The 20,542-nt window shown below is 39.9% G+C and overlaps 1 long non-coding RNA gene across 2 annotated transcripts; it reads right to left on the minus strand.

Annotated features, from left to right (window-relative positions):
- Positions 1 to 2,467: 2,467 nt before the first annotated feature.
- On the minus strand, positions 2,468 to 18,010 carry LOC115415426 (uncharacterized). 2 transcript variants are annotated; one of them, XR_003934805.1, is made up of 5 exons: positions 17,706 to 18,010; positions 14,454 to 14,524; positions 14,123 to 14,199; positions 13,486 to 13,555; positions 2,468 to 3,299 (listed from the first exon to the last, which is right to left on the minus strand). It is a non-coding gene; the product is annotated as an uncharacterized LOC115415426 (long non-coding RNA). The 2 variants fall into 2 exon arrangements; XR_003934806.1 differs by lacking the exons at positions 2,468 to 3,299; positions 13,486 to 13,555 and adding an exon at positions 13,789 to 13,876.
- Positions 18,011 to 20,542: the final 2,532 nt, after the last annotated feature.

Here is a 20,542-nt window from a genome sequence, read left to right on the forward strand (position 1 = left end):
ACTCTTAACTTTAAATTAATATATGGATATGTGGTATCCTTTATCTTTCCTTCAAGGTAAATCTAAACAGTTGGATCCCCCATGGACATAACATGGTCTTAGTCTGACACCTAGTGGTCTTTTTAGGTAACAACAACTCTCACTACGGACCTATTCTTGAAAAGCATACAGATACTGTTTCCATCCCTATTTCAGCTGGATTGCTACAGGGTGGGGAAGCAAAATTTACAATGAACATTTAGTTGTTTTTTCTCAGCAGGCACTACGTCAGTTGTTTTGAAACCAAACATATATTGATGTCATAATCATACCTAACACTATTATCCATACCTTTTCAGAAACTTTTGCCCATATGAGTAATCAGGAAAGCAAACGTCAAAGAGTGTGTGATTTGCTGAATGCACTCGTCACACCAAAGGAGGTTTCAAAAATAGTTGGAGTGTCCATAAAGACTGTTTATAATGGAAAGAAGAGAATGACTATGAGCAAAACTATTACCAGAAAGTCTGGAAGATACTATTAAAGAAGAATGGGAGAAGTTGTCACCCCAATATTTGAGGAACACTTGCGCAAATTTCAGGAAGCGTGTGAAGGCAGTTATTGAGAAAGAAGGAGGACACATAGAATAAAACATTTTCTATTATGTACATTTTCTTATGGCAAATAAATTCTCATGACTTTCAATAAACTAATTGGTCATACACTGTCTTTCAATCCCTGCCTCAAAATATTGTAAGTTTTGCTTCCCCACCATGTACATATATCAAAACATTTCATCCGTTTCAGTATTTATAACAAAATAAATAAATAAATTACTTATCCACTATTATCCTACTTTTGTCCAGTTTTGCTATTTCTAAAATAAATCATCAATTTATCGCAACTATTTTGACAAGATAATAAAATATCCTATAATCTTTCAGAATTAACTTTTTAGTTTATTTTTAGAACCCCAGATACAAACTCAAAGTAAAAATCCATCACCTCCAAATGCCCTTTACTGACTTTAGTTACTTCTAATTTTTCGTGAAGTTAACACAATTAGACACCCTTTTTAGCATAAATATACACCTAACAAACCTAAACCCTGCTGGGACACTTTTGCGTGGGCCAATAATTTTTTGGCCTGTTCTCTTTTTTTCACAGTGGATAATTTTTTGGGCTATTGCACCTCTGGACCACCGCAGGTTTGTGTTGATGCTTTGTGTTATTGTAAAAATATATAGAAAAAAAGTGTGTCAACAAAGCAAAGGAAGCAGATTTAATTCAATTATTAGTTTGTAAAAAGGGGGTGGGAGTTTATGAGTTATACTTCTTCCCGCTCTTATTCATGTGACGAAAAACTTTGTTTGACCATGTAGTATGGTTCTTTGTTATCTGATGATTCTATGTGCTCAACATTGAAATGCAAATCCAGTTTTTGGTTCCATGAAAGCAGAAAATACAATCAGAGCCAATGAATGGCTTTTTTAATGCCAATGATGCATTACTTTCTGTACTTAGAACAGCTTCCTAATGAAAACAAAACATGAATTAACAATGACCACAAAACACCAATAAAGAATGGTCCACAACAGTCTGAATGTGTACATGTATGTAAATGTATAGACACATCACTTATTCAAAGTAGCGTCTGTCCTTAAAACAGCTTCCTAATGAGAGACAGAAAAAAAAAATCTAAGGTATGTGTAAAAACTATGAAGGCTGAGGTTGAAGGGCTGATTTGTGTTGGAATAATTAAAACTTCTGCATTGGCATACGGTCAGATATAATAACTGGTCAGGAATTCCGTTTATAATGCTTTATTTTCTCTTCAAGCAGATTATTTACAGGTGGAACAGTTCAGGTGATGACATGGGTAGGATGATTTGGATGAGATGATTTTAAATCTTCAACAAAGGGAAACAATAACTGTATAACTAAAACAATTCGAAACATGTTCAAGGATATTCAACTAACAATAACACAAAATAACTCACTCAGGTATGCATCCATCCAGTCTGTGCATTTAAGTGATTGTTCTTCAGGCCACATGCTCTACGTCAAACAAAGGGAAAAAGAGGATGGGCTGGGCCTGATCCTTCCTCTTAAAGGGTTGGGTGTGGCCTGATAGGTGAGGTGAGGTCCTGCCCCTCCCCAACCAGGAAGTGGAGTTTTTAACAGTATGAATGTCTGTGTAAATATATGTATGAATGTATGGACACACCACTTATTAGAACAAAGTACTGTCTGTCCTTAAACCAGCTTCCTACTGAAAACAAAACATCAATAAACTAGAAAAGCACTCGGAGAGCGCAGACCTCCGCCAAGGCAGATCAGTGGGCCCCCATGGCCCCCCCACCCCCAATCACCACCAAAATGTAATCATTTGTTCCTTGTGCCAGTATCAACATTTCCTGAAATTTTCATCCAAATCCGTCCATAACTTTTTGAGTTATCTTGCACACAGACAGACAAACTAACGCCGGCAAAAACAGAACCTCCTTGGCGGAGGTAACAATGCATCACAATGGGGTATGTGCGGACAAAAACAAATGGCAATAATCACAACAAAGTAGCCTTTCCCTTTACAATATCAACAATTGTTATAAAGAGCGTGGAGCAAAAAAACAACAGTCAGAGTAACACAAACACTTCTGACATCCAATTTGTAAGCACACGTAATAAACAAATATTACCAAAAACATACATGAAAGTAATGTGGCAATATGTGAGTTGCAACATTTCATTCCAGTACTAGTGCAATAAACAGTCCATATTCCAACGGACTAACATGGTAGACTGGGGTCCAGAAGTGTTAAAGCTAAGCAATGCTCCACGCAAGGCTCCCCATTTTTAAACTAAATATGATGTAGCAAATATAAAGGCAGTGCAAGTGAGTTCTGTCAGTGTACAAAGCATCATCAATGCAACCAAAGAGCAACAATGTTCTGTATCCAAAGGACCAAACACGGTGAACTGTTGTCTCACCCACGTCATATCTGGCAACAGCTCACTGATACAGTTTTTTTTAAGAACTTGGGCTTTCTTAGAGAGTGTCACTGTCGAGCTCCATCACAACTTTCTGGAGCACTTCAAAGGTATACTTCAGTTCAGTGGGGCAGCTGAGGTTCAAAGCATACATTAAGCCCAACAACATTGCAACACCAAAAGTAACATTGTCCAGATCCTGCAGTACCATCTGGCCTTCAAGGACAACCCCGATGTCCTCTGGTTTACTGGTGGCCTCTCCTGGTCTGACAATGTATTATTCCTACCATGGTGTCCTCAATGGATCCTTGGAAGGCTTCATCATCAGCCTGCAGAGTGAACAGTCACAAAAGGCACAAGATTAAATCAAATAAAACACATAAATATATGACTAGAAGTATTATGCTGTAGTGGCCAGTTTAATAAGAATACTTGGTCAATTTTAGTCAGAAAACTTGTTTTGGGATTGGCCTGCGTTAATCTTTTATTACTGCATTATGCTGTTAAAACAAATTCAACACAACATGTTTCAATTTCAAAGCCTCTACCTTAGTTTTTCAGTGGTAAGAATTCTAAGCTCTTAACGGGGCTTTATTCTGGAACAGTTTATGGTCTGTACCTTAACTCATTCACACCTGAGGCGACGTACACGTGTATATGCATTTAAGATTGGATGGGACGCATATGAATTTCTCCCTTTAAAGCCAGATGCATTTTGATGCCTGTAGCTCCCGAGAAGGTTTATAAAGTTCAGTGACTCCTCCAGTGCGTTGTAGGCCTGGCAGGCCACCAGGCTTTTCTTGCCCCCCCGCCAGGCTAAGCATCACTTATTTATTTATTTTAAAGAAATTTATACATGGTATAAATTTGCGGTATAAATAAGCTTGTGTTTTTTATGAGAGGTACCTAAGGGATTGCAGATCTCAAAATCATCCACGTACAGATGCAGTGATATTCGTAATTCCTCAGCATTTAAAAAGCTGTTTTCTTTCAAATGCAAACCATCTTCAGGGGACCTTAATTCATAAGAAGGGTCAAGTTTAATATCCTGGTGTCCTCTATGATTCTCAACAATCTTATCAAGAATGAATCTGCAATTCAATATTTGCTGCAAGGATTTAAGCAGTGGGACATTCTGAAAAGTGTGTTTCTTTTTATGATCAAGTATGTAGGTAATTGGTTCCACAACACTGAATTTTTCCTTGTAATATTGTTTACGCTGATATGAAGTACTAAGAAGGTGTTATGGAAATGTTCAACTGATAACCCACACACAAAGAGGAGGAGAGAAAGTTAGAGTTAAAATAAATAAATGCATTTATTGAGAAGTCAATCACAGAGAAACTCTGTAAGTGAAGTCTGATTAAACAAGAGAAAACTAAAGATTATATAGAACCAAATCCAACCCCCTCAAACTATGATGTCATTCCTTACGTACATCGTACCACCCCATACTACTCCTTCTCTGCTCCGTGAAGAGGTCATGATGACCTCTCCACTCTAACCTTGCTTGGATCCAATCTGGAGTGCAGGCGCCATCCTCTATCTACACATTCAGACATTTAGGTGTTTGGGTTTTAACTCAAGGCAAGAACTCCGTTCCTGGGTTGGGGGTGTTACAGAGTGGTAAACATCACACATAATGAATAATGACTCAGCATTAAAAGAAGATGTACTAACAGTATAAAATATAAAGAGTATAAAATATAAAAAGTAAATTTTTCCACCACATTTCCTCCCTTTTGATTATTCAACCGAATCAATCATGCAAAAACATAAAATTTACATACGAGTATCAATAAACGATTATAAATGATTATCAACCCAAAGACAACCTAATTAAGCCATATTTCTCCAGATAAATTATATGTAGCCAAATTTCCAGACTTTGTGTCTTTTTTCTTTTTAGATCAGGTTTGACATTGGAGGACAAATAGCAAAGTACTATGAAAAAAATACTATAAACATCCACCCATGATCTATCTGCTTTTGGACATCAGTCAGAACAGTAATTTCCAGCTTCACAATTTTTGTTAATTTGACAGGATTACACATTGCTTTCTTCATACACCATCAAATCATCATCAAGATCATCTAAGTCATCAAAATCATAATTATCATCATCATCATCAATCACTTCATGCTATACCATACTAAAAGTACCAATCACACTGCTAATCATTGAACGTATTATTGGAATGATGCAACAGGATAATCCGAGGAGTAATACAAACACACCAAAAATCACAGCAATAATTTTCATCAACATTGCCTTCCATCCCCCAGACAGCAGCCAGCCCCAAAAATCCCAGCCTGTTGTAGTGTATGCAGTGTTTTCCTCATGTAGGACTCGTCTAGGGTGATCAAACTGATTGTGGAAACATCAGGTACATAGGTACAACACTGGTCGCCAATAAGATGACAGACACCTCCCTTTTCAGCCAATAGGAGATCTAAAGCTGCCCTATTCTGTAATGCGACAGTGCGGAGAGCTTTCATCTCACTGGTCATTAAACCCCTGTTCAACAGACGCAGTGAGATTCTCTAGCTCCACAGAAAGTTCTTCTATGTACCAAGCTAAACAATCAGGGCCGTACATGGGAATAATACTGATTACAAACTTATGGCCACCTGAAATCTGATCCCGTTTTACACGGGTGTGAGGCGGTGACATAACTGGGCTGATGGTCAATTTGGAGATAGCTGGAACCAAATAACAGAGGTGACATGTACCTGCCCATCATGCTGGGAGATACAAATAAGAGTGTTGACCACACGTCCACACCATATCTGTAGGACAGCCATACCCATAATCAGAAGGAGTTAGAGCTACGGTGGCATTATATATGGTAGTAACATTAAAAATAAAATAAAATAAAATAAAATAAAATAAAAATATGAGGTCTTAGCATCATAATGTGTCAGTGGGGATGGTGTACCTAGTAATGCCGTGAGATTGTAAAGGACTATAACTGGAGAAAAGTAAATTTATCAGCCCTTTTTTCACAATTTGCTAACCCGCATGCTACCTTGAGAGTAATGTTACACCCAGATGTGTGTCCCAAATTATACCGTGTGTGTTCTGTGACTGGGGAATGGAAGCAAAACTGTGGAGTGAAAAAAAGATTAGACAGATCTCTGAGCCGAAAAACAACATTTTTCTGTACCATAGTAATATTAGCGTCTCTAGAGAAATTTCTTGGATTTCTGAAGGAAGGTCACGTTGGGTCTCAACCCCAGCCAGGGGTACGCCGTGACAGACGGCCACTGTCCACTTTATCATTGTCAATAGTGTGTGATTGATCAAGAGAGGATAAGGAGCGAACAGAGTATCTTCATGTGAGCTGTGTGGCATCAAACTACACACATAGCACGATTGATTAGTGACACGTCGTGTCAGATCACGTGTCACTCGCCACCATGTGTTATCGCTATAGTCGTGGTGATCAATGAGGTGGAGGTCACGTCTGTGACGTCCCCAAAGCTCCTCTGACCCTGGCTGTCCTCCGACAGACCAGGGCGCAACAGGAATGTGATGCGGTGGTGAAGGATCAGATACCTGACAGAATGTGTCCATGTACCACATGTACAGGCACAGGAGGGTGATGCAGATGACAGCTGACCCTTTGATCACCTCCATCGTTGTCGAATCAGTGTATGTGTGGGGCAGGGGGTCTTCAGTCACTCGCCAGTGACCAGGCAAAGGATAAGTGTATATGAGACGTCACTGGGGTCGTTACCACCGCTAGGTTTCAACCAGTGAGTCTTGTGAGTGTGGGTGCGTGATACAGCTGTGTCCAGCTAGGGTGTCCAGTTGTCCAGTCTACGCTGTCGATCGATGCTCCGGCCCGTCCTCGGCTGCAGCAGTCGGCGGTTCTCCCAGAAACCGCTTACAGTGGATCGCGTGGATCCACATGGCACGTTCAGCAACCTTGACCGCTGTGTGCGTCGTCAGGAGCACCTGGAAAGGGCCTCGCCACCTGCGCTGTTTCCAGTGCTTTCGTCTGAAGCCCCGAACCAGGATCCAATCCCCCGGCTGCAGCGGATGGAGCAGCCCCTCTGCAGGAACCGGTAATGCTGATTTCACCAGTACCTGTACTTGAGAGAGTTCAGAGGAGAGTTTCCTACACCAAGACAACATGTCATGCTCCAACAATGATGTCAACCCGGTTGGTTGGGGGCCTGGAGACCTGTATATGGGGTCTCCCAAACATAATCTCAAAAGGACTCAGCCCACTTCGACTCCTACGTCTCTTTCTCATTTGCATGAGAACCAGAGGTAGGGCCTTGACCCAGTTAAGACCTGTTTCCTCACAACATTTAGCCAGTTTTGATTTTAGGGTGCTATTTTCCCTTTCAATAGCCCCCCCTGATTGTGGATGGTATGCCCAGTGTGTTTCGAGGTCAAAACCTAGCATTTCCCCTAAATCAGTTAGTGCCGTGTTCACAAAGTGGGACCCATCGTCTGATGAGATCCTCTTTGGGATCCCCCAACAAAACAAAACAAAACAAAATTTCAGTTACCAAAGCCTTAGCCACTGCAGAGCTGTCTGCATGCTTTGCAGGAAAACATTTATCTAACATTCCTCCCTTAGACACATGATCTACGCCATGTGTCAGCTTAGCAAACCAGGGGAAGAAATGTTTGGGCAGACAAGGTCGTCCATCAGCTGCCTCAAGTGAAACAAAAGACACAAGCCTGAGAAGAAGGACAACAAAGGAGAAGGTCATCAACATACTGTAAAGGAGCAACACCTGGTGGGAGGTCAAGGTGGGACAGCGAGTCGGCCAAAATCGAATTGTAAATGGTTGGGGCCTCGCAATACCCCTGAGACATGCGCGTCCATGTGTACATTTTGTTTCTAAACTGAAACGCGAACCAATACTGGCTATCTGCATGCACGGGAACAGATGTGAACGCGTTCGAAAGGTCAATGACAGAAAAGTGAGATGCAGACGGCGGAATTTGTGATAAAATCGTGTGTGGATTTGGGACCGTGGGTATGCGTGGAACCACGGCTTTGTTTACCGCCTGTAGGTCTTGAATAAACCTCCATGTGTCTGGGTCAGGAGGGGTTCGCACTTTTTTCCACAGGAAAAATTGGGGTCCTGACCGGTGAATCAGGACATGGAACTATAATTCCCACATTCAAATAAGCTTCGAACTCGGACTGTTTTTGACATGGCCTGTAATCAGATCGCGGGGTAATGATGACCGGTGGGCAGTTTCGGACGAGACCCACATCATGTGGACCAGTAGCCCAGACACCAGGTGGGATATCAGCCAGTTTGGGTGGCACGGAGACGGGTGAGAGGCCTGTGGGAGATGTAGACATCCAGGTCAGCGCTTCATCATTTAACAACTGTACAGTTTTCTGACAGTGAAACACTGATATCATGCTCTGTCTGTATACCCCCAGTCGGGGAGCGAACATGATGGCAGGGTCAGAGGTGGGACACAAATCTGACACCTGCAAGGCCTTTTCCACAAACGGGCCCACGTCTTTCCAATCTGCATGGCATGGTTTGGAAAGAGCAACATGCGTGGTGCAGCACCAAGCCTGTAAAAAGAATGTTGATTATCAGTCAGTGACACAGACAATGCACAAAAAAAATATGAATCCCAAAACATGTAACCAGTCGTGAGCTTATCAGACTATGTGTGAAAAAACTTTTCCTCATATGTGGGGTCAGGGCCTCCAGGACTGAAATGAGAAGCACACTATAAATCATTTGGGGGTGAGACATAAGCGCCAGGCTGAAGTCTGCTGTCACTTAGCTCGACCCATTTTTCTGTAATTTGGGGGGAACAGACTTTCCAGTGGTATACAGAATCTGGTAACCCAGCAGCATACCTAACCACTGTGTGTGCGTACACACAATGTGAGTGGAGATCTGTGCCTGCGACTGTGTTTTGTTGAGTTATCGTTAACCCCTCTGGACCCGATTCAAGTTTTACCCCCAATTTGCACATCAAATCCCGCCCACACAAATTAATGGGACAGACGGGTGCGAGTAAAAAAAGAATGTGAGAAAGTACATTCTTGTGAAACACATGTCAACGGAACAGTAAAGCTCTCTCTGTCCTGTTTACCACCAGCCGACACAGAAATAATAGTTTTTCCACTCAACTTTAGTGTAGGTGTTAAGTCTACATGTCTGATCACAGAGTATGTAGCTCCACTATCTACTAAAAACGATAACTTAAACCTGCTTATAGTAAGATCAACCACAGGGAGCTTCTGATAGGAGTCAGTACACAGCTGAGCGTGTGTGTGTGTGTGTCTGATGTGTGTGTCTGATGTGTGTGTGTGTCACCTCCTCCTCCCTTGGGCAGTGCAGCAGAAGCTGTAGTGGGTGTGGAATCCGTGTCTGGAGACCCGCCCTCCAGGGCCGCGAGCCAATCCCCTGCCCCGTTCCCTCCACCTGGCTGTCTCCGCCCCGCCTTCTCTGTGGGCAGTCCCTTTACCCATGTCCTGGTTGGCCACAGAGGTGGCCCACCCCTCCACATGTCGGACCACCCCTTTCCGGGTGTAGGTGGGCCTCGAGTGTTCTCCGGTCCCCGCCCCGCCCACGCTGTTCCCCGGGGGGGGGGTCGGGCGGACCAGTCCGGAGTGTCTGATGAAAGTGACCCCTGCCCTGCGTCTGGAATCTTCCACTGTCTCATCAGGCCTGTTTCAGGTTTCTCCATGCAGACAGACAGCCTCAGGTGGGAAAAAACGTCCGGCAGAGGCTCGGGGTCATCTGCGCAGCCAGAAGCCGCCTGAGTTCGGACCCGGTGGGTCTGTGTTCATTGCAGAAAGTCCCTCGGGTGGATCAGGTAGATGTTTCAGTGAATGTCCATGCCCTGAACACCACAACAGGACCGTCTGGTCCGCTGACTTCCACCATGGGCATTTGTGCAGCTGTGCCAGCTGTGTCCTCCCCCCTGCCTGCAGCATCAGCAGCGGGGGTGGAGTCGGGTTGTGTGGAGTCCGGCTCCGGTGGTGGAAAAGGCCGGGGGTCAGCAGACCTGGGGGGCCTGCTGGGGGCCCGCTGACGTTTGGCCGGTTCTGGAATTACGGCTGAGTGTTCCGGGAGGGGGGGCGGGTTCTCACGGCGTCTTTGTGGGCAGGCGTCCAGACCCGGACACCAACTTCGCTGCCTGCACAGAAACACAAGGGGGGGGGCATATGGTATATGGTAAAGTGGCGGAGCTCAAGCTCCTTGACAATTGAAAATATAACTGTTTAATCTGTATAATCTGTTTTATATCTGTTTTTATAACCAGCAGCATAATTTACCAGATCTTACAGACGTAGCACAGACGTCGCACAAAAATACAAGGGAAGTATAAAGTTATGAATACAAAGAAGTGGTTTAAATGTTCTAACAAATTAGGCATAAAAGGGAAAAAAACACAGCTAGATGGTGTCATCTACGGTTACACATACCTCAGTTTGTTTTTGCTTCATTCACCACATCTCAAAACATTTGTTACAAGGTTCCTATTGTTTAAATTCCCTGACCTTGTTTTTCTCTCTCTTTGCCTCCCTTTAACTCATTCAGTTTTTGCACACCCAAAGTTGGCGTTTTAGAAAAAATACCCATGTTTACCCAATAATCAGCACATTCAAGCACAATTTCCCCATATTTTCTTTTTACCCATGGGTTTTGGAATAGGGGCCTCTCTGTCCACACCCCCGTCACTGTGCCCCGGCCGGTTTCCCATTTTTACACTTAGAACGTCTTCTAAGTGGTTTTTGTTCCTTGGCGAACAAAATACTAAAAAACCCTGATTTTTCTTTTCAGTTGTCAGCGAAAAAATCACCTAAAACGCTTTCAAGTTTGTTATAAACTTTACTCTACTGTATTTACATACAGTAGCAACCTTATACGATTTTTCTTTTTGGTTGAAGGCAGGCAAAAAAATCTCCCAAAAACGCCTGTACTCTATTGCATTTACATACACTAGCAACCTTATACGATTTTCTTTTTGGTTGAAGGCGAAAAAATCTCCCAAAAACGCCTGTACTCTATTGTATTTGCATACAATAGCAACCCTATACGATTTTCTTTTTGGTTGAAGGTGAAAAAATCTCACAAAAACGCCTGTACTCTATTGTATTTGCATACAATAGCCACCCGACTCAGGTCTATACATATATATATATATATATATATATATATATATATATATATACTTATTCTTATTTTTTATTTTTTATTTTTTTATTTTCATTTTTATTTTTTTATTTTATTTTATTCTCTCTTTTTTTATATATATATAAACCCGAATCGCACGCCACTATTGTTTCAGTGACGTACCCAGTGACGTGAGTTTGGAACACAGAGAGTAACAGCCCCACACCCCAAACTGTAACTTTCTCACCGTGTGTGGCGTTGAACTCAGTTCTGATTCCAGTGGTGAGACGGGCGGGGCTCGGGGCCGGTCCCCCGTCTGCGGTGTCGTTTTACCACGGGGCTACAGCCGCTTTTTGGCCCGTAGGATGATCAGTCCACCAACCTCCGTTCCCCGCCCGACAGCACACATGGAATCCTGCCGACAACGCCAATCTGTTATGGAAATGTTCAACTGATAACCCACACACAAAGAGGAGGAGAGAAAGTTAGAGTTAAAATAAATAAATGCATTTATTGAGAAGTCAATCACAGAGAAACTCTGTAAGTGAAGTCTGATTAAACAAGAGAAAACTAAAGATTATATAGAACCAAATCCAACCCCCTCAAACTATGATGTCATTCCTTACGTACATCGTACCACCCCATACTACTCCTTCTCTGCTCCGTGAAGAGGTCATGATGACCTCTCCACTCTAACCTTGCTTGGATCCAATCTGGAGTGCAGGCGCCATCCTCTATCTACACATTCAGACATTTAGGTGTTTGGGTTTTAACTCAAGGCAAGAACTCCGTTCCTGGGTTGGGGGTGTTACAGAGTGGTAAACATCACACATAATGAATAATGACTCAGCATTAAAAGAAGATGTACTAACAGTATAAAATATAAAGAGTATAAAATATAAAAAGTAAATTTTTCCACCACAAAGGCCACCTTTTTCAATTGCCCTTTGTACTGGGTTAGCTGAGCAAACTGTTGTGGTGATTTCTGTAACTACACAGTCATCAAGCTGGAGATTGTGACGCTCAAGAATATCACTTACTAAACTTCTAGAGAATGGAACTGATGCAGAGTTTATCAAGTAATTAAGTTCTTGTAAGAATTCATCCATAGCTGTACCTGGAACATGTACTAAATATTCCAACTTTAACAAGGCTGCTGCTAGCTGTTGCTGAACGACACCAGGAAGTCCCTTGTGTTGGCCTTTCCAATCTAAGCAAGTAAGTAACTAAGTAAATTTTATTTATAGAGCACTTTTCACAGACAGAGTCACAAAGTGCTTTATCAAATCAAATTTACAGACACCCAACAGAACCCTCCAGGAGCAAACACTTGTGACTGGTGACAGTGGAAGGAAAAACTTCCCTTTAACAGCAGAAACCTGGAGCAGACCCAGACTCCTGAAGGATGGCCGTCTGCTGGAGTGCATGTAACACTGTAAAGTAGCAACTTTACATTGCGAAAAACGAATAAAACAGTACAAATAAAATTTCATTAGAATACCCGTGAAACACAATAAAATACCATTAAAAACAGTTTAAAATATGATGAATGCATAAAGTGCAATCAGTTTGTGGTGGCCCTGACTCAGTTGGGAAATTAAAAAGCCTGTTTGAACAGGAGTGTTTTGAGGTGTTTTTTTAAAACTCTCTACAGAGTCCATGGACCGTAGGTGTAGAGGCAGGTCATTCCACAGACGTGGTGCTACAGCTTTAAAGGACCTGTCACCGTGTCTGCTAAAACAGGTGTGTGGAACCGTCAGCAGGTGCTGTTCTGAAGACCTCAGGCTACGAGCCCAGCTGTAGGGCTGAATCAGGGAAGCAATGTATGCAGGGGCCTGGCCACGTAGAGCCCGGAAACTTAGCACCAGAATTTTGAAATGAAAACGATATAAAATAGGGAGCCAGTGGAGTGAATCTAGTGATGTATCAGAAACTTCCTCTTCCACGCACTCCTCGTCCTGGCAATCAGAAAAAGAATCATGCAATGGTGGTGATGCTAATTTAGTTGTTTCCACAATACTTGATATAAAATCACTTAGGGTGTGAGGTGTATGTCTGCGCCTCTTATGAGACTTAAACGTTCCATAAACATTGGTTTGAAAACTACCGCCCATAAACATGCAAGAAATATTTCCATTTCTCCTTAGATGTGTGTTGATACGAACAAAGTACTCCCTTTCGTTAGCTAAATTCTTGCATGCACATAAGTGACAGCTGAAAGAAGTCAATTCTTTTTGAAAGTGAATAACCTGTGTGGAATGCACTCTACTTTGATGTACAATTAAAGTATTCCATGTCTTAAATGTGCATGGACATTTGGAATATGTACATGGGTGGTGTGTCCAAAATGTGGATGTTTGAGTTTGTAATGGTTAAGTAGTTCTAACGTACTTGAAACGACTACTGAACACTCCTTACACCACCACATCCACTGGGGGGGGGGAGTTACAGGCAAGCCAACCTAAAACACACCCAACAGAGCTTCCTCACTGAACAGATCCACACTTCTTCAAAGTTATTTTGTTGTGTTACTCAAATGCATACTCACTTATCAAGCAAAAACGACTGCAGTCAAATACAACAGTATTGCAAAAAAAAAAAAAATCCTACCTTCATGAAGGTTATCATATACAGTGTTACAGTGCTAAAACAGTGAGATGTTGATTCAGCTGGTCATTTTGGAGGCTGTAGTGTGTGGTGCAGTTGAATTGTTTTGTGAGAGGAATTTCTTCTTTTTCCCATTTAGGACAGCCACTCTTAATATCGACATACCTCTTTGAAACTGTTAAGAAGATCACACAATAGCCTTTATGAAGGTAGGATTGATTGCAGGCTTGTCGTATTAGGCTATATTTGCTAAGCTAAAAATGTGGATCCAGTAAATTGGATAATGTGTATATTCTTGACATTTTAGCACACTATACAAAATCTTTAGGTGAATATTTCAGAAACTGATAGCAACATTGTCATATACATAAATTTTGAAAGTCTGTGTAATCAAATCAAACAAAATAATTTGAATACTCACCATTTACTGCAGAGCCTTTGGAACAGTGCACCAAGCAAAGTTGTCACAGGTCTCTGAATAAGAGGAACACCAAATACCTATTCAGAAAAAAATATTATACATTACAGACAGTGAATGAATACTATGACCTTCATTATGGTAGGAATCATTATAGGACTGTTGTATTAGACTGTGTTAGTTTTAGCTACGAATGTTGAATTGTATTGCAATTGTAGCAAACACAAAATGTTTTTGTTTTTTTTTGTTTTTTTTTTCAAAAATTAAAAGCAACATAGTTAAATCAAGTAAAACACATCACGTAAATCATCAAAATCATTTTAATAATACTCACCAATTACGAAAGCGCCCATGAAACTGCTCAAAGCAAGTGGGTCAGTCACCTGGTTTTCAACTATCAGATACCTATTAAAAAAAAATAAATGAAGAACAGAAAAATATATTTTTTAAAATTACTTAATCATATCCCATTCCTTCAGATATTCAATTTAGCCTGAGAAATGAAAATGAGAATTACATTTTGTTTTTCTGTATAAACTGAACTGTGAAAAATAACATTTGTTTGTCCATTGTCTGCTTGAAATTAAAAATTGAATAAGTAAGAACACAAAAACAACAGGTCTGTGAGTGTGTCTACTTAACCCATAAAGACCCAGTGTGACTTTGGTGGCAGTTGCTAAATGAATTTTTCTTTCTATTTAACTTTTCTTAAGCGATTTATCACGACTTATTTTCACATTATTCTCTGTATTTTGCACATTCTCTGTGAAAATCCAGTACTTTCTTATATTTAATTCACCGATCATGTAGATGTTCATAAAAGCCCAGATTAAAGCTGAGGGTTATTTTATCAGAAACAGACAAAACTGAAGAAAAACTTACTTTTTTAGCAATGATATCAATAACTGAACATAGACCCAGTGTCTCCATCCACTGTCATTGATCCATCTCCATGGGTTTTACTGGTGAACCAATATTGAAGAAGATCACAGTGTTTCCACAGTAACTATGGATACTCTGAACATCTAAATGGGTCATATCTGATGACCATGAAAAGATGACAAATTATTTTACACCAATTATTTACATGTATTGGTTGGATTACTGGATCAGAAGTTATTAAAAATGTTATACTGGTAGATGATTTTGGTTGCCAGTACATGTTTGGGTCTTTAAGGGTTAATGGACACAGCAGACAGACAGGTGTAAACTTCAGCTGAATTCACACTGTATCCAGCAGTGAGGCAGCTTCACACAGGTTTGCTTTAGTACTTTTACTGTAACCCCTGTGACAAAGTCAGAAAACATCGTTTTGTTCTTCTAATTAACTGCATTACTGATGTTACTGGCGCTCTCTCTCCTCATTCAACCTACAGCTTGCTTGCCCCCCTCTCTCACTTTCTCTGAGCTGGGGACACTTTTGCCAGCTTTGTTTTTATCAGATTTTATAAAAGACAATCGACACATTCTACACAGCCTGCTCCCAAATTGAAGACTAACCCTTTCATGCATAGTGGTCACTACAGTGGACAGTTCTTCTCCAGCTGTTCTCTTGTATATTCATGGGTTTTGTTGTTTTAGTTCCATATCAGTCAACACAGTGGACACTTAAGAATCATTCCATACACTGACATTCATACCATTACTGTACCTTTCCTGTTCTTGATAAACCTGATCTGCAGTCACATATTTGAGTGTAAATTATTTGCTACTTGTTATTAGACTGTAATTACCAGTTGTTGTTTTTTTAACAAGTTGTTTTTTGTTGCATATTATCTGAGTGAGTAATTAGTATTAGTGTGTTAAAATGTGAGAACACATAAGATTAGCAGCATTAAAAATGTTATTTCATAGTTTTCACAAAGTATGTCAGTAAATGCATGTTTCTTTGCTTAAAAAATGTAATTTTTAATCTGTTCTGTTGTTTGTACATATAACCTGTGCTGCTACTCATTCTGTTTGTGTGCTGCCTCTTAGCCAGGTCGTTATTGTAAATGAGCATCAGTTAACCACTAACTTACCTGGTTAAATAAAGGTTAAATTTTAAAAAAAAAAATTAAAAATAAAAAATAAAATGCATGGTGTCCAGCTGAGTGGACATTTTTGTAACTCCATGAAAAGTAGGTAAAAAAAAATTTCAATCACATTGTTTTTTGTTTTTTTTTTTATGCATAAAGAAGAATAAAAATACCCTGGGGGGGGGGGGGTCTTGATTTAAATTCTCATAATTCATGCATGAAAGGGTTAAGAATCCAGAGGGCCCAGTGTCCCTCCTCCATGCTAACAGTCAGCTGGTCTGTCCTCTCACTGTCAGTAAACGGTCTATGTCAGGGGTCAGCAACCCTGGTCCTACAGAGCCACTATCCTGCATGTTTTAGATGGTTCCCTCTTCCAGCACACCTGACAGTCGTTATCAGGCTTCTGCAGAGCTTGATGATAGGCTTATCATTTGAATCAGCTGTGTTGGAAGAGGGACACATCTAAAACATGCAGGATAGTGGCTCTCTAGGACCAGGGTTGCTGACCCCTGGTCTATGTCATGTCACAGTGACCTAACCTCGGGAAAAACGGAGAATTGACCCGCCAGCTTAACAGTAAACGGCTAAAATTTGCTTAGAGGTCTTATTTCTGTCTTTGTGCATAAGAAATCAATAGAAGTGAATCCCCAAAGGAACTTTGTGTTGGTAAATGCAAGTTCTGCAAATGTACAGGATTTCAGTTCTGTTCAACATGTGGATGGTCATATGAACTATGTTTTCAGCTCAAAAATGTCCAATTTCATCACAATTAATGCTATATTTTCATGTCACAAATGACCAAGTTATATTTGAACTGAATTTACCTGAAAAACAAATATTCTATTCTTTTAGACACATTGAGTGTTTTTGTGTCAACTGTTATTGTTTTAGATCCACAATACTAACATGTATGAATAAGAGGAGAATTAGCAATAGTAAGTCCGTAAGTTTATTACTAATGAAGTACTGGTACTGACCAGATCATCATGCGTAATGTCACGTCCGTCCACCAGCAAAAGTTTTCACATATACCTGCTATTAAAATCCAATATTTATGAAAATATAGGTTCCACTGTCAAATAATATCAGTAGTCTGTGCACAAATGGATTAGCATTATTTCAACACAGTTCTATGCATTTCTTACAACTTTCTTTTGACAAAAATGGCCACTCATTTGACCCCCTAAGGAAATTTTAGCCGTAATGTAAATGTAAAGAATGATGTTTACCCAGAACCATCATGTTAGCTCTCCTCTGCACCGCTTCCAACTGCCTCTGCCCCACTAAACTAAGCTCAGTTGTCAACAGCCCTCTTGAAAGCACACACTTTAGACTGAAGTCGACACAAAACATACGCTGTGTGTACATTTCAAGAAATATGACCGCATATAAAACACTACTCGCCAACAGTCGTGTAGCTAACGTAAGTGGTAGCTTAAGCTAACCTTAGCATTGACACTGACAGATTCATGTTGCTCGGTGCTAATAGCATAGAACAGCTTGGCTCTGTGAAAACAGTGCATAAAGTCATTCTGAATAACGTTGCATAAGATTAAATTCATCCTTACCTTGTACAGAGTGGTCCAAAGCAGCATTATTCTGAGTCCCAGCGAAAAACTGTCCGAGTGCAGCTGAGCTTTTCCTCCTAAAGCAGGAGCCCAAGAGTGTTTCTAAGAAGTCAACATGACTGACATGTTAGGAGGAAGAATAGAATTAAACTGTTGTATATGTTATGAATTAAATGCTCTTTGGTCAGCTGCCCAGACTGTCTGTGCCAACGGTCACATAAGCAGGTCCCGCTCCATGAAGAAAACAGAGGATCCCTCTACAAAACATGGACAAATGACTGAATATGGGAATCCCTGTGGCGGTGCATCCAGGAATGCTAAAACTAGAGCTGCACAATTAATCCAACTTAAACTTACAAGAAATACTACTTTGATATTTACCCTAAAAATGATTGACAACTTGGCATTTATGTCAGTCACAATATGTCAAATAACAAAATGTCAAGTTCTACAAGCTGTAGATGTGTCCTGATATTTTGACGTCTATTTTTCTATTTTAGAAAAGAATTATTCAATATAATTATAAATTTAACATAATTTTAAATTTAATATAGTGTAATTATAAATTTAATATAATTATAAATGTAATATTATTATAAATTTAATATAATGACAAATTTAATATAATTATAAATTTAATAATATAATTATAAATTTAATATAATATAATTACAAATTTAATATAATTATAAATTTAATAATATAATTATACATTTAATATACTATAATTACAAATTTAATATAATTATAAATATAATATAATTTATTAGGTTAAAACATAGAAAACATACCTCCCATGCATTCATTCATTCACCCCTATTAAGGCGTCTGTACAGCATAAAAAAAAAGCATTCTCTATTTCTATTCTAGAATGTGGATGACGTAATTTTGGACGCACACCCAAAAGGACAACACGCCAGCGCAGCGACCCTCACCCATGCTCACCCACCCACGCACACAGACACGCACGCACAACCCCTACTTGGACTGGACACGCCCCACGTCATTCCGCTCGCACCCTCCCTCAGCATCTGCGTCTACACCTACGTCTGACCATAGGGGTTCCCACCTGGACTCGTACCCACAACATCTGCTTCGCGAGACATGAGCTTAGACCACTGAACCAACGTGCTGTCCCAACTGTAGTCAGCTCGACACTGTATTTAACCCTTATGAAAATTACGTCACGCCTCACCCCTCCCACCCCCAAAATTCCACCTGAACGTTCTAAAAAAAAAAAAAAAAAAAAAAAAAAAAAAAAAAAAAAAAAAACACTACTGACAGCCTGCCTTGGAAATGAGTAAACGCCTCAAATCAAGTCAAATAAAGATAATAATAATTAAAAATAAGTAAAAGAAATAAAAGAAATAAAGATTGAAGTAGCCAATCGCGGAAGAGCCTTTCTAGCCAATCAGAGGCAAGGGTACGTGCAAATTCATGTCTTTGCAAACGGGAGGAAATACCGGATTTAGACCAAAGAAACTTTATCAGTTTCATCAACACTTACTTTTATGTTGGTCCTCCATAACTTTTCCCCTCACAAATCTTATACAGGGTGTCCCATAAGTCTCCATACATAGGAAAAATAAACGTTTCTTGACATAAACCATTTTGATTTCTACAATATGCTCTATATGACTGCCATTTTGTCGGGAACACATTTCAATGCGTGTCCTCCACTGCTGAAGAACTAGAAAGAAGAAATACAAAGAAATACATGTTAGAACCATGGAATGGATTATGTCTCCTATGTATGGAGACTTATGGGACACCCTGTATGTGGAATAATCGGAATATATGTTTCAAACATAAGTCGTTTTTAAAGAATTGGGTTGATTACGGAGCACTGCTTGTCTGTCAGTTGTTTAACAGGGAAGGTCACTTATTTACTTACAGTGAATTTTGGTTGGAATATAAAACTCCGGCACTCCCTAGAGAATATGCAGTTGTGTTTGATGCTATCTTCTACTATTAGTCCTTCAACAACCATTAGCCCTCAAACTGCACAATCAGAATTATACACAGGAAATTTAATTCCATTCTTGAGTAAAAAAAAAACCTCATAATAAATGCATCAGAGAAGTGATTCAAAGGGATACAATTTGGAAGCCAACTTCCATCTTTTTTTGGAGTCATTTATATTATGATGTGGAATGGGAAAAGGTATGGTTATTACCAAGGAAGTGTTTCATTTCCAATAAAGTGACAGAGGTGTCTTTAAAACTGTTCCATAGGTGTTATCCAACTAATTCAGCTCTGATTAAGTAGAAGATCAGTGTCGACCCTTTTTGCTCATTTTGTCATAATTCAGATGAAACATTAACTCATTTGTTTTGGGAATGTGCCTTTTCTTCAACTTTTTGGTGTGATATCTTTTTTTTTTTTTTTTAATAGAAAGCTGGATATTTCTTTTAACTTCAAAATTGAAGATATTTTATTTGGTTTCTTTATTACTGATTTGCCTGTTGGGAAATCGTTTATTCTTAATCTCATTTCCTTATTAGCTAAATTTCATATACATACAAGCAAGTCTGCCAATCAGAAACCCAGCTCTGTGGTCTTTAAATCTTATTTGAAATCCTATCTAGACACGCTTAACTTTTGCACTAACCCTAAAGCTGTGAAGACTAAAGCCTTATGTGAAGAGTTTAAGTTGTAATTTATTTATTTTTACATTATTTTTTTCTTTTTGTTTATTCCTTTACTTTTATTTTATTTAATTTACTTACCTATTTATGTAATTGTATTTAATTTCTTCCTGCCTCACCTCGAGCATTGTTTTTTTTTCTCCATGCCATGTTCTGGCCTATGTGTATATGGTATTTTGTAAGTAAAGT

This window comes from Sphaeramia orbicularis, chromosome 24 (genome assembly GCF_902148855.1).
Source record: "Sphaeramia orbicularis chromosome 24, fSphaOr1.1, whole genome shotgun sequence".
NCBI lineage: Eukaryota > Metazoa > Chordata > Actinopteri > Kurtiformes > Apogonidae > Sphaeramia > Sphaeramia orbicularis.